At 38.3% G+C, this 14,797-nt stretch overlaps 1 pseudogene; it reads left to right on the forward strand.

Moving 5' to 3' along the window:
* The first annotated feature begins 3,011 nt into the window (after positions 1–3,011).
* LOC143870042 (receptor kinase-like protein Xa21 pseudogene) lies at positions 3,012–6,314 on the forward strand (annotated as a pseudogene).
* The last annotated feature ends 8,483 nt before the right edge of the window (positions 6,315–14,797 follow it).

The following is a 14,797-nucleotide window of genomic DNA, read 5'->3' on the forward strand; positions in this document are numbered from 1 at the left end:
ATATTTCCACACCCTTTCCTCCAAACCTATCCGGTGCCAAGTTTTATTGGATATAAATACAAAAAAAAAAAATGAAGGACATTTTCATACATTAGAGCCCTTCATTCAGAGCTATCGGACCTTAGGATAGAAATCCGATGGACACGGTTCAGATCCAACTGTTGTGCCCAATTCATGCCCTTTAACTCTGGGAACCTTTGGATCCATTAGGTCCAATGACATCATAATAAACTAATAATGGTCAAGCTTATATTGAAGGTTCAGAAACTTCCGTTTTGATAATGACACCCCTTCTCTACTAATTAGTGTGTGTACTCGGTTTCTGTCGTGAATGCACATGACGCTCCCAGACTAGTCAAGTAAACGTCGTCGGGCCCCACTTAAAGCAAAAGGCCTAACGTGAGACATGGCAACCTAAGTAAACGTCATGGGGCCCACTTAACCTAAAATTTCTTTCATATCCTAAATCATGAAAACGTGGACGGGCCCCACTTAAAGTAAAAGGCCTAACGTGAGACATGCCTAGACCTGGCAAACGCGACCCGTGCCCGCGGATCGACCCAACCCACCCGCAAATTTGCGGGCACGGGTCTAAGTTTTAGTGACCCGTCAAAACTAACCCGCGAGTGACCCAACCCGCAAAAACATGGGTTGGGTCGGGTCAACCCGCGGGCACCCGCTTTTTTAAGGGTGCGGATTTTGTTATGCTAATCTAGTTAGATGGCTTTTTTTTTTCTAACGCCAAGGATGGTGATTTTGTCATGCTAATCTATTTTTTAAGGGTTTGATGCCTGAATAAGTTATGGCTAGCACCATAGGTTGATCCCAACCCTCCGATTTGAATGTTAGAGGGTTGAGCACTTGATCCTAACCCTCTATAGATGGGAGGGTTAGGATCAACCTATTGAAATGATTTTTGGGGCAACACCTATTTAGCCTGTGGGCCATCTAATGGACGGTTTGGATCATCCCACGGTGCCAGCCATACTGCCCTCATCAAAATCCAGTGATAACATTTCCCAAAATAAGCAACTGTTTGAATTTGCGGGTGACCCGCGGGTTGACCCGGCCCACCCGGGTGGGCCGCACGGGTCACCTAAATTCTGAAGCAATTGATTATTTGATTGTGTTGGAGTCATAGTATTCAATTTCGAATGAGCCAAGTGTGAGATTCACAAGGAACAATGTTATGGAACAAAGGCAAGTTAAAACCGATAAAATCATAGTTCACAATTTCAATAGGTTCTTAGAGAGATCAAACATGTTTATAAGAGAGTCGAAGGTCAAAGATACTTAGAAAAGCAAAGCACTAAATCAATACGCTATCACGTACCTCGAATGTCGAATTTGTAACCTTCTTCATACCTTCACGTTCACTAAATCAACTTGTAAGAATACGATTTCTATTCTACGGCCTCTTTCTTCTCTTACAGTGTACAACCTATTTGCATTGCAGCGTAACGAATGAACGGTTTAGATCATCCTATGACATGGGCCTTTGTACGTTTGGATAAATACTAGAATTCATACGCCCACAGGGCAGAGCCTATAAAAACTCCGTTTAGTATCTTTGGACTAATTAGTGTGTGGGGTCTCGGTTTCTGTCGTGAATTCAAATGACGCTCCCTGACTAGTCAAGTAAATGTCGTGGGGCCCCACTTAAAGTAGAAGGCCTAACGTGAGACTTGGCAACCTAAGTCAAGTAAACGTCGTGGGGCCCACATTATTAGCTCTCCTTGATTGTCTTTAGGGACAGGATATCAGCACTCCTATGTTTTGACATCCACACTCTCCTTGATTGTCTTTTAGTATTTAATGGGCTTGTGAGAGCTTTTTGGGAACTGTAATAACCAGTTGACATCCTTTTAAATACTAAAAGACAAAGTAGTAGAGTGTGATATCAAGACATTGGACTGTTGATATCATTTCCCTAAAAAAACATAGATCTATAGTTTCACCGATAAAAAAAATACGTGAGATGCAGTGACTCTGATGTATGAGCATATTGCAGATGGATGATGCTCCAAAATATGAACCAATTGGATAATCATAGCCGTCCATTTGATGGGCTTTAAATGTTTGTTAGAAAATGAAAAATTATTAATGACCAAGATTAATCGGTACAAGTCCAATATTAATGCCCATCTACTCATATCTTCCTATCCACTCGTCAGATCTCTCTCTCTCTCTCTCTCTCTCTCTCTCTCCTATAACTAGAAGGGTTTGAATAGGGGTGTAAACGGATCGAATTCGGAGCGGATATGGCTATATCCGAATTCGATTACAGTATACACTATCCGAATTCGGATTCGGATTCGGATTCGGATTCGACGGATATTTAATATCTATTACCGAATTCGTATCCGTCGGATATTGTTCGAATTAGGATATTATCCGTATCCGTTTATCCGGTAAATTCGAACATTTTATTGCAGCACTTTATCTTTTTTCTCCTACTTACTCGAATGAATTTTCCAAACCCTAAAACTAAACATCTATATTCTCTTTACAAAATTAACTCTCAAACCCTAAAATATATGAGATCATCTTCTTCCTTTTAAAACAAAGGCAGAGAGAGAGAGGGAGGCGATGGGGATCGATGATAGTGTTGGTAATGGTCTTTGGGTTTTTCCTTTTTTTTTGTATATGATGGAATGGGTTTGGCCTATTTTTGTTTTTATTTTTATTTTTCTAAAAAGAATATTCACTTTTCTTATGGAAACAAAAGCTAGTGTGTCGTTACTAAAAATAAATATTAATAATATTATTAATAATATATAAAAAGGATTTACTTCTCGGATTCGGATGTTAAACGGATCGGATATACCATTTACCAGATTCGCATCCGCTAAGAGCCGGATATCTCATAAACGGATTCGGATAATATCCGCTTGAAACGGATTCGGATAATATTCGCTTTAAACGGATTCGGATGCGGATGGTAATCGAATTTCCGAATATCCATTTACACCCCTAGGTTTGAAGGTGATTCTGCATCTTCAACCCAGGCTTGTTTTCTTAGGGTTTTAGAGTTTCTCTTCCCTTTCCATGGAGCTTCCAAGTAAACTGAGTTGTAGGTTATTGCCTTCATCATTTCTCTTTCATGTCACCCTTGTCTCGTTCCTCTTCTTATCAGTAGAATCTAGCACTCTAGGAAACGAAACCGATCGACTAGCTTTGCTTGCCTTCAAACATGAAATAACCCAAGACCCTAATGGGGCTTTAAACTCATGGAACAATTCTCTCCATTTCTGCCAATGGCTGGGAGTCACATGCGGTCGTCGCCATCCTCAAAGGGTCATTGCCTTGAAACTTGGCGATCAAGGCTTGGTCGGACCCATGTCCCCTCACATAGCAAATCTCACCTTCCTCCATAAAATCTACCTCGGAAACAATGGATTCTATGGCCAACTCCCCCCAGACATGAGTCGTCTATTCCGTTTGCGTCATCTCAATCTGAGCCTCAATTCATATGAAGGAGAAATACCAGCCAATCTGACTGCCCATTGCCCAAAACTCACGTCCATGAATTTAAGTTACAATAATTTTGTTGGGGGGGTTCCCTACAAGTTCCACTCGCTCTCTCAGCTCGCTCGCTTAGACCTTTTTAAGAATAATCTCACGGGAAACATCCCATCTTCGCTTGGGAACCTTTCATCTCTCATCATTTTAAATCTAGGATTTAATAGTTTGGAAGGAAGCATCCCGTATGAGCTCGGACGACTAACCAGCTTAGATTTCCTTCAACTCAGTGAAAATAATTTGTCTGGTATGATTCCTCAACCAATTTACAATCTCTCGTCTATTTCTACTCTCACTCTGGCAGAAAATCATTTGCATGGAAGCCTTCCACCCGACCTGGGCCTCTCTCTCCCTAATTTAGAATGGCTTGTCATGGATGGGAATCTATTCACAGGACCCATTCAAGTCTCTTTTTCTAATGCATCACGCTTTTTAGTTCTTGATTTTGGTTATAATAGCTTTAGTGGACTTCTACCTATGAATTTGGGAAGCCTACAAGATCTCAATTTTCTTAGCTTCGCAGATAATCAGCTAGGAAGCAGAGGCAAATCTAACGACATGATTTTTCTCACTTCTTTAACCAATTGCTCTAGTCTAGAAATGTTACAACTGGACACCAATTACTTAAGTGGTGCACTGCCTGACTCTATAGCTAATCTCTCAACTCAATTGACACGACTGACTTTAGGAAGAAACCAGATATTTGGGAGCATCCCTTCAGGTATTGAAAATCTCGTAGGTTTAACGGGACTGGGCATGGAGGTGAATTTTCTCACAGGTACTATTCCTGTTGAACTTGGAAAGCTTAACAAGCTGCAAAAATTGGCATTGCACACAAATGGATTGTACGGCCAAATTCCATCTTCCCTTGGTAACATAACTCATTTGTTAACACTCGCTCTATCTACAAATAAATTACAAGGACACATTCCATCAAGTCTTGAAAATTGTGGAAATTTGGAATCCATATATCTTGATCAAAACAGCCTTACTGGTACCATACCCACCCAAATTCTTAAGCTTTCCTCTATATCAAAGTACCTTGGATTATCATATAATTCTTTAACCGGGCCCCTTGCTTCAGAAGTAGGAAACTTAAAACAACTTGGAGGATTATACATTTCATACAACAATTTATCAGGTGAAATTCCCAGCACGTTAGGCAATTGTCTTAGTTTGGAATACCTATACATGGATCATAATCTCTTTCAAGGATCCATTCCTTCATCATTGGCCAATTTAAGAGGTATTCGACAGCTAGATCTTTCACACAATAACTTGTCTGGAAAGATTCCAGAATACCTGGAAACGTTTCGCGGCCTCGAGTATCTAAATCTGTCTTTTAATGATCTTGAGGGAGAAGTACCAAAGCAAGGGATTTTTAGAAATGCAAGTGCCATTTCAGTTTATGGAAACAACAAGCTTTGTGGGGGTATCCTAGAACTACAGTTGCCAGCATGTAACAACCTAAATAGTCAGTGTGATTTTATTCCTTATTATGCTATCTTGTTTCTTTGCTCCCTTCTATTGGAAAAGAAAGTTGAGAAAGAATCCTTTTGTTTCGATGCCTTTGGAGGATCTATGTTTAAAGCTTTCTTATGCGGAGCTCCTAAGAGCAACTAATGGGTTCTCATTGGAAAATTTGATTGGTGCTGGAAGTTATGGTTCTGTTTATAAAGGATATTTAGACCACAATGAAACGGCTATTGCAGTGAAGGTACTCAACCTTCAACAACACGGGGCTACTAAGAGCTTCAACGCCGAATGTGAAGCCTTGAGAAACATTCGGCATCGAAATCTCATTAGGATCTTAACTTCTTGCTCAAGTATTGATTACCAAGGCAATGATTTTAAAGCTTTGGTTTTTGAGTACATGCCTAATGGGAGTTTAGAGATGTGGTTGCATCAAAGTGGCGATGTGCAACATCCGTTGATGAACTTGACCCTTATTCAAAGGCTAAATGTCGCCATTGATGTGGCCTCGGCATTGGATTATCTTCATCACCATGGACAAACACCACTTGTTCATGGTGATTTAAAACCGAGCAATGTTCTTCTTGATGATGACATGAATGCCCATGTGGGGGATTTTGGGTTAGCACGGTTTATTTTTGAAGACACTGCTAATCACTCTAACAATCAAAGTAGCTCGCTGACAATAAAGGGATCTATTGGATATGTTGCTCCAGGTAAATGACTTTATCATTATTTTTTATTCTTTAGTATTATCTTATAAGATTTTAAAATTTTCATTAGCTTGATTACAAGATGAAGTTTTATTTGGCAACATCTCATAGTTTCTTTCTAACAAGATCAAAGCTTTGATTTTTGTGTTCATGTTTAAATGGAAAGAGTATGGTATGGGTGGAAAGAGATCTACGCATGGAGACGTGTACAGTTATGGAATCTTGTTGCTGGAGATGTTCACAGGAAAAGCTCCTACTAATAACTTGTTTACCGATGGCCTAACTCTCGACCAATTCGCTAAGATGGCGCTTCCAGATCGAGTGATCGAAATTACAGACCCACAATTGATCTCAGAAGAAGTCCAAGTTGTCAACAATAATAACAATGAAAATCATACCATTATGAAAAATAGAATGCATGACTGTGTGGTCTCAATGTTCAGAATCGGTGTCTCTTGTTGTGCAGAATCACCAAGAGATCGAATGCAAATGGGTGATGTTGTCAGAGAATTGCATGAGATCAAAAACTTATATCATGGAATTGGCATCCATCGAAATAGGATGCCAACTCTACGTGAGGGTTCATCTTATCTTAGCAACAACTAAGGTATTGATTGCAGTTAAATGGTTCGATGACAAGAATTGGTGGAAACATGTTCTCATACCCTCATCATGAGATATGCAACTTTAATGTGAGGGTGTTTATGTCATGCATTTATGTTGATTTTCACCTCCATTTGTTTGTATTCTCTTGAAAATTCCAGCTCTCTTCTTTCTTTGTTCTTGAAAATAAAGTGATATTGAGGAAATAGACAAACAAACAATGCTGCTGAAGGGGGTTGAAATATCATTTCCCTTTTGAGAATGCTATAAAGTCCATCACTTGGCCAAGTGGGTCTTTCCTCATTGTATTACGTCAGTGGATTTAGCTTCATTGATCGTTTAGTTCAATGTTAATTGAAGTTTATTCTGTAAAATAAAATTTTAATAGTATCAGTCTTTATTCCTCGGCCTCATTTAAAAAAAGTACGCATAAGTTATGATTGATTTTGGGAAATGTCATAAGCACTACTATATTTTGATGACCTCACTCCTCACTTTATTAAAAGTACGATATGACCCGCACCATAGGATGATCCAAACCGTCCATTGGATGGGCCACAGCCTAAATAGGTTGTGCCCCAAAAATCAGTTCCATATATAGGTTGTTCCTAACCCTCAGATCTGTAGAGGATTAGGATCAAACAGTCCCTCTACATATCGGAGGGTTAGGACCAACCAACATATGGAAATAGTTTTTTGGGGCACAACCTATAGAAAAAAAAGAGTCACGGTGGTCATGATGTTGACATCTGGTGAAAGTCTCATAAGAAACAAAGACAGGACAATTAATACAGAGAAAAAAAAACAGTGCTCCAATTTGTTAATGAAACTTTATTTAAGTGGACACATAAGGAACCAACCCATAAGAAAAGGAAAAAGGAGGTGAAAGAGTCCAAAAAAGGGTTTGTTGTGTTGTTAGGGAAGGTATTGGTGGAGACAAAAAGGGCTGTTGGGTCACATGCTAGCGGGAATCTTCTTGAGTAAGGCAAACGTAGGGCGTGGTTGTCATTCATATGTGCAAAATATTGGAGTGCCATTATTGAAACAAGGGAGTGTGGATATCAACTATCAGTTTGTTTTATCAGATTAGTAAATGCAAGATAAGGTCTTAAACGTGCCACGATCACCCCCTGTGGGTTTGTTTATACGCATTGATTTTAAGAGATTTCTCATGCTCTCTCCCCTCCCTTCTGCCCTTCATTCTCAGCTTCTCTCTCAGAATTGGACCCACAAATATTCCATGGAAGAAATTTTCATGGCTGCCAAACATCACCTTGGTATTTTTCAAGGGAAATGGCATCCCTACTCTCTTTTTTAATAAGTGTGACCCTTTATTTGTTTTATGTTGTTCTAATCTATACTACATAGAGGAATGCTAAACTGAAGGACATCCTTGCAAACCCTAGCTTAATGGCTCTTCATGGGGTCCACGCCACTCAACCACATTTAAAGCTGCATATAAAAAATGCAGAAACTGAAGGAAAGATTAATGCGGTTGAGTGCAATGGGTCCAATAGGATGTCCTCGTGACTGGATTTTTGCAAGAGCATACTTCAATTTAGCATTCCTCATATATGAGTGAAAGCCCCCCTCTTACCTTTTAAGGGGCTAATTAAAATCAATTTCCAAAGTTTGGTGAAAGAGGGTTTTACCTACCCATCCTTTCACTTCCAAATAAAATCCTAAACTATCTTGTAAACTGCTAGTATATAATTTGATGTTGAACAAATCAAGTAGAAAATGTTTTATGAGCCATGGTTGTTAAATCTCTTTCTCGAAGCCACTTTTTGAGCCGCACGGGTGCAACGTGGGTGCGATCGGATCAGTTGATCTGAATGCCGACTACAAGTCTAACCCATTGTGGTTGACCTCTCCATGATCAATCAAGCCTCATTTTAGGGCTGACAAACAAAACTGAATTTTTCTTGGGCTTGAGCCTAGTGCTCAACTGGTGCCCACCATCTCAATCCAATTTGGTGCCCACCATTTTACACATCATGCTATTAATGGGACAGGGCCGCCGTTTCACAAATAGGGACTGAGTTACGACTACATTCTACCCACTATTTTACACCTCATGCTATTTGGAGCGAGCCTCAAACGTACATGTTCTTGAAACGTACATGTTCTTGAAACTTAATTATGTTCATGCAAGACTTATGTTTTGGAGTTTCTCCAAATTTTATTCAAGTTACATTTTCTATATAATTAAAAATTTATATTTATCTTGCTAGGTATTGTGTAGAGAAGATTGAGCTTCTTCTTGGGGTTTGTTCCCTATTGTCTTTGGATTATTGATTTCTTCTTTCTTCCGCTTGCACCAACTCAGCTCAACTCAACTAAGCCTTTGTCCCAAACTAGTTGAGGTCGGCTACTCAACCCTTTAGAAATTTTTCATGAAGAACTAAATTTTTCATGAAGAACTAAATTAATAAAGAACTAGTGTGTAGATAACTTATCTACACTAGTGTGTAGAAACTCTTTTCTCTTTCATAAAACAAATAAATAAAAAAACTAACAGTCGCCCTACGTCCCACCTAGATCAAACAATCAAAGTCCGTCTATCTATATGGCACTACTTAGGATTCTCCCTAAAAAGGTTTATACTATTGATTTTTATAGACAATAATCTTGCAAATAGGATGCCCATGTAGCTGGAATGTGAGCTACCCTTATTATTGTTTCAATTCTCAACAGGATTTGCTAGGGAATATTTTGGAAAGACATTTGCGGCTCACTTTTGCAGTAGATAACACCCAGCTCAGATGAATCAAAAGAATAAGACAATCTGTTAAAAACTGAGAATATTGTTTGTTCTCTTGCACAATTAAGCCGAGAATTTTTTTTCCTAATCCCCGAAACTTTTTTTTTCTCCGAAACTTCGGCTGAAATTTTGTAATTTCTGAAATTTCTGTTTTGTAACCCTTTTGTGTCGGTCTCGACCAAAATCCGAAATTTCGGATTTCGGTCGAAATTTAAAACCATGCACATGATACAGTAGGAGTGAATATAATCTCGCTTCTATTTGGTTGCCTATTTTGGGGGGATTGTAGGACTTTCAAATGCTGGAAGATCTCTCAAAAGCATGTTTGGTTGGCATTTAGCCCTTTGACCACTAAACAACTTCTAGACATCATTGTTACTTTTTATCCTACCTAGCGCCTCCATCGCGGACAGGTTTCCCCATAATCTTCTCCAAATTTGGTGAAATTTGTGTAGGAAGATCTCAAGAAGTTCTTATCTTATTTTTCTTTTCTCTCTTTCTCTCTCTTCCACCCTTCATTTTAGTAATGGCACCCCTACATCTTCCGCTAATCTTCTCGTGGATGCCACGCAACCAAACATAACAGTCAATCTTCAACTTTTCTTCCTCCAATCTAATCTTCTTGTCTTCTCCCCTTTGACGTTTTCTTCCCCTAATCCCTCACCCAACTTCCAGCAACCAAAAAGAGCATCAAAATTGTACTAAAAAAAAATGAAATGATATTTCCACTCCCTTTTCCCACATTTCCACCCCAGGCTCCTGATATACGTGCCACTAAGTTTTGATAATTGCACTAATTGACCTCATCTGTTACCATTTAACCAGCAGTCAAACGTCATCACAATTTCGAAAAATGCTCCCGTAAGCAAATTAGGAAAGAAACGTCAACTTGTGTTATTGCGAATGTACGATAATCAAAACAAGGTAGTGGCAATCACAGTCGCCCTTCTTATTTGTCTCTTTCAAGCTGTGTTTTCAATTTTCCAACTTTTCCCTCTGTATTTTCACCCCTTTTATTTTGTCTCTTTCAAGCCATGGTTGTTAATCTCTTTCTCGAAGCCACTTTTTGAGCCCCACAGGTGCAAAACCTGGGTGTGATCCGAACGCCAATTACATCTAACCCATTGTCGCATGACCTCTCCTTGATCGTATGATTCCTAGCACGTTCACCAACTAAGCTTCCTTTTAGGGCTCCTACAAACAAAGCTAAACGTTTCTTGGACTTGACCCTTGCGCTCAAATGATTAAGGCTCTGTTCTTCAACCTTGAGCTCACAGGTTTACCTACTTAAGGAGGCTGAACTTTTCACTTCTATTTTTTAGCCTTATTCCTTATAAACGAAATGACCATTCAGGATGGGACCAATAGCATGTGTGCCACCAAAGGATTTTTTATTTTTTATTTTTGTTTTTAAGGGGGTATATTTTTCCAACAATCCAAACACCAATCCAAAGGGTTTTCATAGTCTCATGCTCCCTTTTTAGTTATTTTTTTGTTTTATTATCCACTTTGCCTACCCCAAGAAGAATCCCTCTCTCCCATTACCTTCCATGTGAGAAGACGACAATTCCATGTTCATGTCATGTATAAGGTGTCGAGATGTCGACAATGCCTTCTCTATTGACAGAAATATCCTTGTGTTTCTTGTGCATGGCACTCCACTCTTGCATTTTATTTTAACTGTTCTACTGTTTTATCTTGTGAGGGGTAAAGGAACCTAACATTAAGGTGAGGGATACTTACAAGGAAAACGATAAAAGCTTTAAGCCAGATTATTTTAGGACAAATTTCCTCTTTGGATTGGTTCTTCTAGAGGAAATGACCAAACACGCGGTGCACAAGGAGTTTCCAATTCTAATTTGGTTTCCAATTTCACCTTCAATTTCCTTCAACCATACCTAACAGGGATTTGCTAGCGTCCATCGCAGAAGGCATTTCGCGGAGAGTCCATTGCATGAGAGAGCAGCCACATCAGATGAATTAAATGAATAAGACAAAATCTGAGCCCATGTGGCTGCTCTCTCATGCAACGGATGCTCCGCGAAATGCCTTCTGTGATGAACGCTAGCAAATCCCTCCTAATAAATACTAGGGATTTTTCCAGATTAGTCCCTACATGGCAAAATAATTTCTTAATAGTCCTTAAGAAAATCTTATTATCCAAGCAGTCCTACTTTTAGAAAATTATTGCTAAAAGGTCTCTAAAACTAATATACGTCTATTTTCTCCGTTTAAAATTTTAAAATGGCAGTTTTACTGCCAGCCACTTTAATCCGTTTTAGCCTATTTTGATTTCCTTTCCAATATTTTACTCCCAACCCTAGCTCTTATTCCCAAAAGTTTGAAAGGAAAATATATTCCTAAAATTTCTTACTTTATTTACACATGAAGAAAAGACAACTCCAACGGACCCTATTTAATTTTTTTAGAGGGGTTTTCAATTTATTATGAAATTCATAAGTAACCTAAATCATATCATTCAATTTGCAATGAAAAAAGTTAATAACTTGTCGAATGTTTTTTTGTTGAAGGATTTCTGTTGAAAATCTATTTTCACCTATTTCCTAATTTATTTCTGAAAATATTGGAAGGGAAATCAAAATAGGCTAAAACTGATTAAAGGAGTTGGGGGTATAATTGCCATTTTAAAATTTTAAACGGTGAAAATTGACGTATGTTAGTTTTAGGGACCTTTTAGCAATTATTTTTTAAAAGTAGGACTAATTGGATAACATGCTTTTCTTAGGGACTATTAAGCAATTGTTTTGCCATGTAGGGACTAATCAGCAAAAATCCCTAAAGACTAATAATGTTTCTTTTCATTGTCCTTCGTTTAATCATTTTCTTCCTCAAGAAAAAATTAATTGGAAAAACGTTTCTTTATACCTCATGTTTTGCTTTGATAGGGTGGCTCCCAACATTTTTTTTACCTGAGCCTAGAATGGGTGGGGCGGCCCCCATTTTACACTTAATTTGATCGGCCGGGCATGTCTCCCCAAACCCACGCATATAGTAGGGCCCACTATTTTACACCTCGTGCAAATATGGGTGTGGCCCACCATTTTAGACCTCATGCTATTGATGGGATGAGGCCACCGTTTTACACCTCATGTTTTTTATGGGGGTGGGGCCACCATTTTACACCTCAGGTTTTTTCGGGTGGCGCCAACATCTCTACCCAAACCTATGCATTAGGGTGGAACCCATCATTCTATTAAAGAGATTGAAAAATGTTTCCTACATAGCTGCATATAATATCCACTTACATATAATACGTACTATGAACAATATAAATTTTCACTTTGTATGTACTTCGAATAATATTTCCTTAGAAAGAACTTTCATATATCTTATATCATTGAATTTATTTATTAAGTACTAGAAATATTAGAGTATAAATTATCAGTAGAGGAACAATGTATGTTCCTTCTCTGATCGTTAATATATAAGCGATTAAAATTTTATGGGGCTTTAATTATTACAGCCCCAAATGTACATGTTCTTGAAACTTAATTAACTAAATAGTGACCGAGTTAGGACTACATTCTACCCAAATAATATCTTCACCATCAAAACTATTCGCTAAACATCCTCACCTATCTCATTATGTTCGTGAAAGACTTATGTTTGAGAGTTCCTCCTTCAAAATATAATTTTGGTACTCTATTAAAAGATTATGTTTATCATGCAATGTATATATTTTGAAATTTAAAATATTTATAATTTTAAAATGAAAATAATTCAATGTCATTGTTTATTTAGTATCTTTTGATTATTTGATAGATTTTGAACACTGAAACAATATTCTAAGTCATGACTCACAATATATTTTCTTTTTTATTTCTTTTGCCTCCAATTATTAGAAAATAAGCTCAAAATTCTAATAATATATTGGGACGATTGGAATTATCAAATAGAGCGAATTAACAATGAATTAAATCAAAAATTCAAATAGGGTTTATATGAAAATTATGAAGTGCTACCTCAACCCGAATGAAGCTAACCGATGAACCAGGTTACATAGATCCTAACTATCACTGTTCGCATTTTTAACTAACAGTCGCCCTAGGAACCGTGAGGCGGATAGTCTCCCTCATGGAAGTGTGACTAGAGCCGAGCTATAATTTTTTGAATTTCTTCCTCCCTAAGAAGTTATATATGTCTGTTTTCTTTGGTTTTGTACTCTTAAGCCTGTGACCGCCTTGGTCTTTGGCACTCTTTTTTCCTTAATAAAGTAACACCAACTCAACTCGACTCGACTCGACTAAGCCTTTGTCCCAAACCAGGTGGGGTAGGCTCGACTCGACTCAACTCTAAGCCTTTGTCCCAAACCAGTTGGGGTAGGCTAAAGAATCCTTTAGAAAATTTCCATGAAGAACTAAATAAAGTAACACCATTTCATAAAAAGAGAAGAAGAGACTAAGAAATTATAGCAACAAAAAGAGAAGAAGAGACTAAGAAAAAATGCCTCGAGTACCCCCATTGCAAACGAACCCTTGTCCCTTTTATACTAGGTTGCATTTCCTCTTAATCTAGACCGTCCTTTCTCATTTTCTTTGATCTCACGGTTCGTATGGATTGCTTCTCAATTAAGTAACACGAAATGCCTGGAGTACCCTCCAAAAGAGGGAAAAATCCCCTCTTTTATCTGAAAGCTACTCTTCGTTGCAAGTTAGGAAATGCGGCCAGTATCTACTCGAACCAAAAAAAAAAAAAAATGCGGGTATCCACGGGTTCACCCTACCCAACTCATATTTTGACGGGTTGGGTGACCCACGGGTCATTTTTAACGGGTCACTCATATGCCAACCCATACCCACAAATTTGAAAGTGAGTTCGGTCGACCTGCGGGCACGGGTTGATTTTGCCAGGTCTAACTGTCGCCCTAGGCTCCACTATGAAGTCCATTGATCCAATAGGAAGTCCATTTAGCTGGCATGCGAGTCACCCTCATTATTGTTTCAATTCTCAACAGGATTTGCTAGGCAATTTTGCGGAAAGACATTTGCGGCTCACTTTTGCAGTAGAAAACACCCAGCTCAGATGAGTCAAAAGAATAGGACAAAATCTGTTAAAAAGTGAGAATATTGTTGTTCTCAACATTCCAAATTACTCAAATTTATGGAATCTCAGGCTGATGACCAATAGGGTAAATTGGGAGAGAAAAGAGAGTCATTAGGAAGACACCACATTTTAAGGAAGTTTGTAACAGCCCTCCCAATTACACCACGTATCTAACAACACAAGTATAATAACATTATCATGCCAACAGTACCCTTCTTTTTTGTAATAATAAGACAAATAACCCTTACATTCGTACAATTGGCAATATTATAATGCCTATTTTGGACGATCCTAAAACAACTGCATCCTTCTCATGCAGATGGGTGATGTTGTTAAAGAATTGTATTTGATCAGAGACTCATATCATAGAATAGGATTGCATCTTTACATGAGGGTTATCTTATCTTAGCAATAACTAAGATAAGAATCGTTGGAAACATCATGCAGATTGAAGTTGAATGGTTCAATGACAAGAATCGTTGGAAACATCATGAGATATGCAACTTTAATGTGAGGATGGGTTGATTTTCACCTCCATTTGTTTGTATTCTCCAAAGAATTCCAGCTCTCTTATTTGTTTGTTCATGAAAATAAAGTCATATTGAGGATATAGACAGACAAACAATGGTGAGAGGGGGTTGAAATATCATTATATAAA

This window comes from Tasmannia lanceolata, unplaced genomic scaffold (assembly GCF_043159265.1).
Source record: "Tasmannia lanceolata isolate RefF3 unplaced genomic scaffold, GAP_Taslan_0.1 ptg000003l, whole genome shotgun sequence".
NCBI classification, from domain to species: Eukaryota; Viridiplantae; Streptophyta; class Magnoliopsida; order Canellales; family Winteraceae; genus Tasmannia; species Tasmannia lanceolata.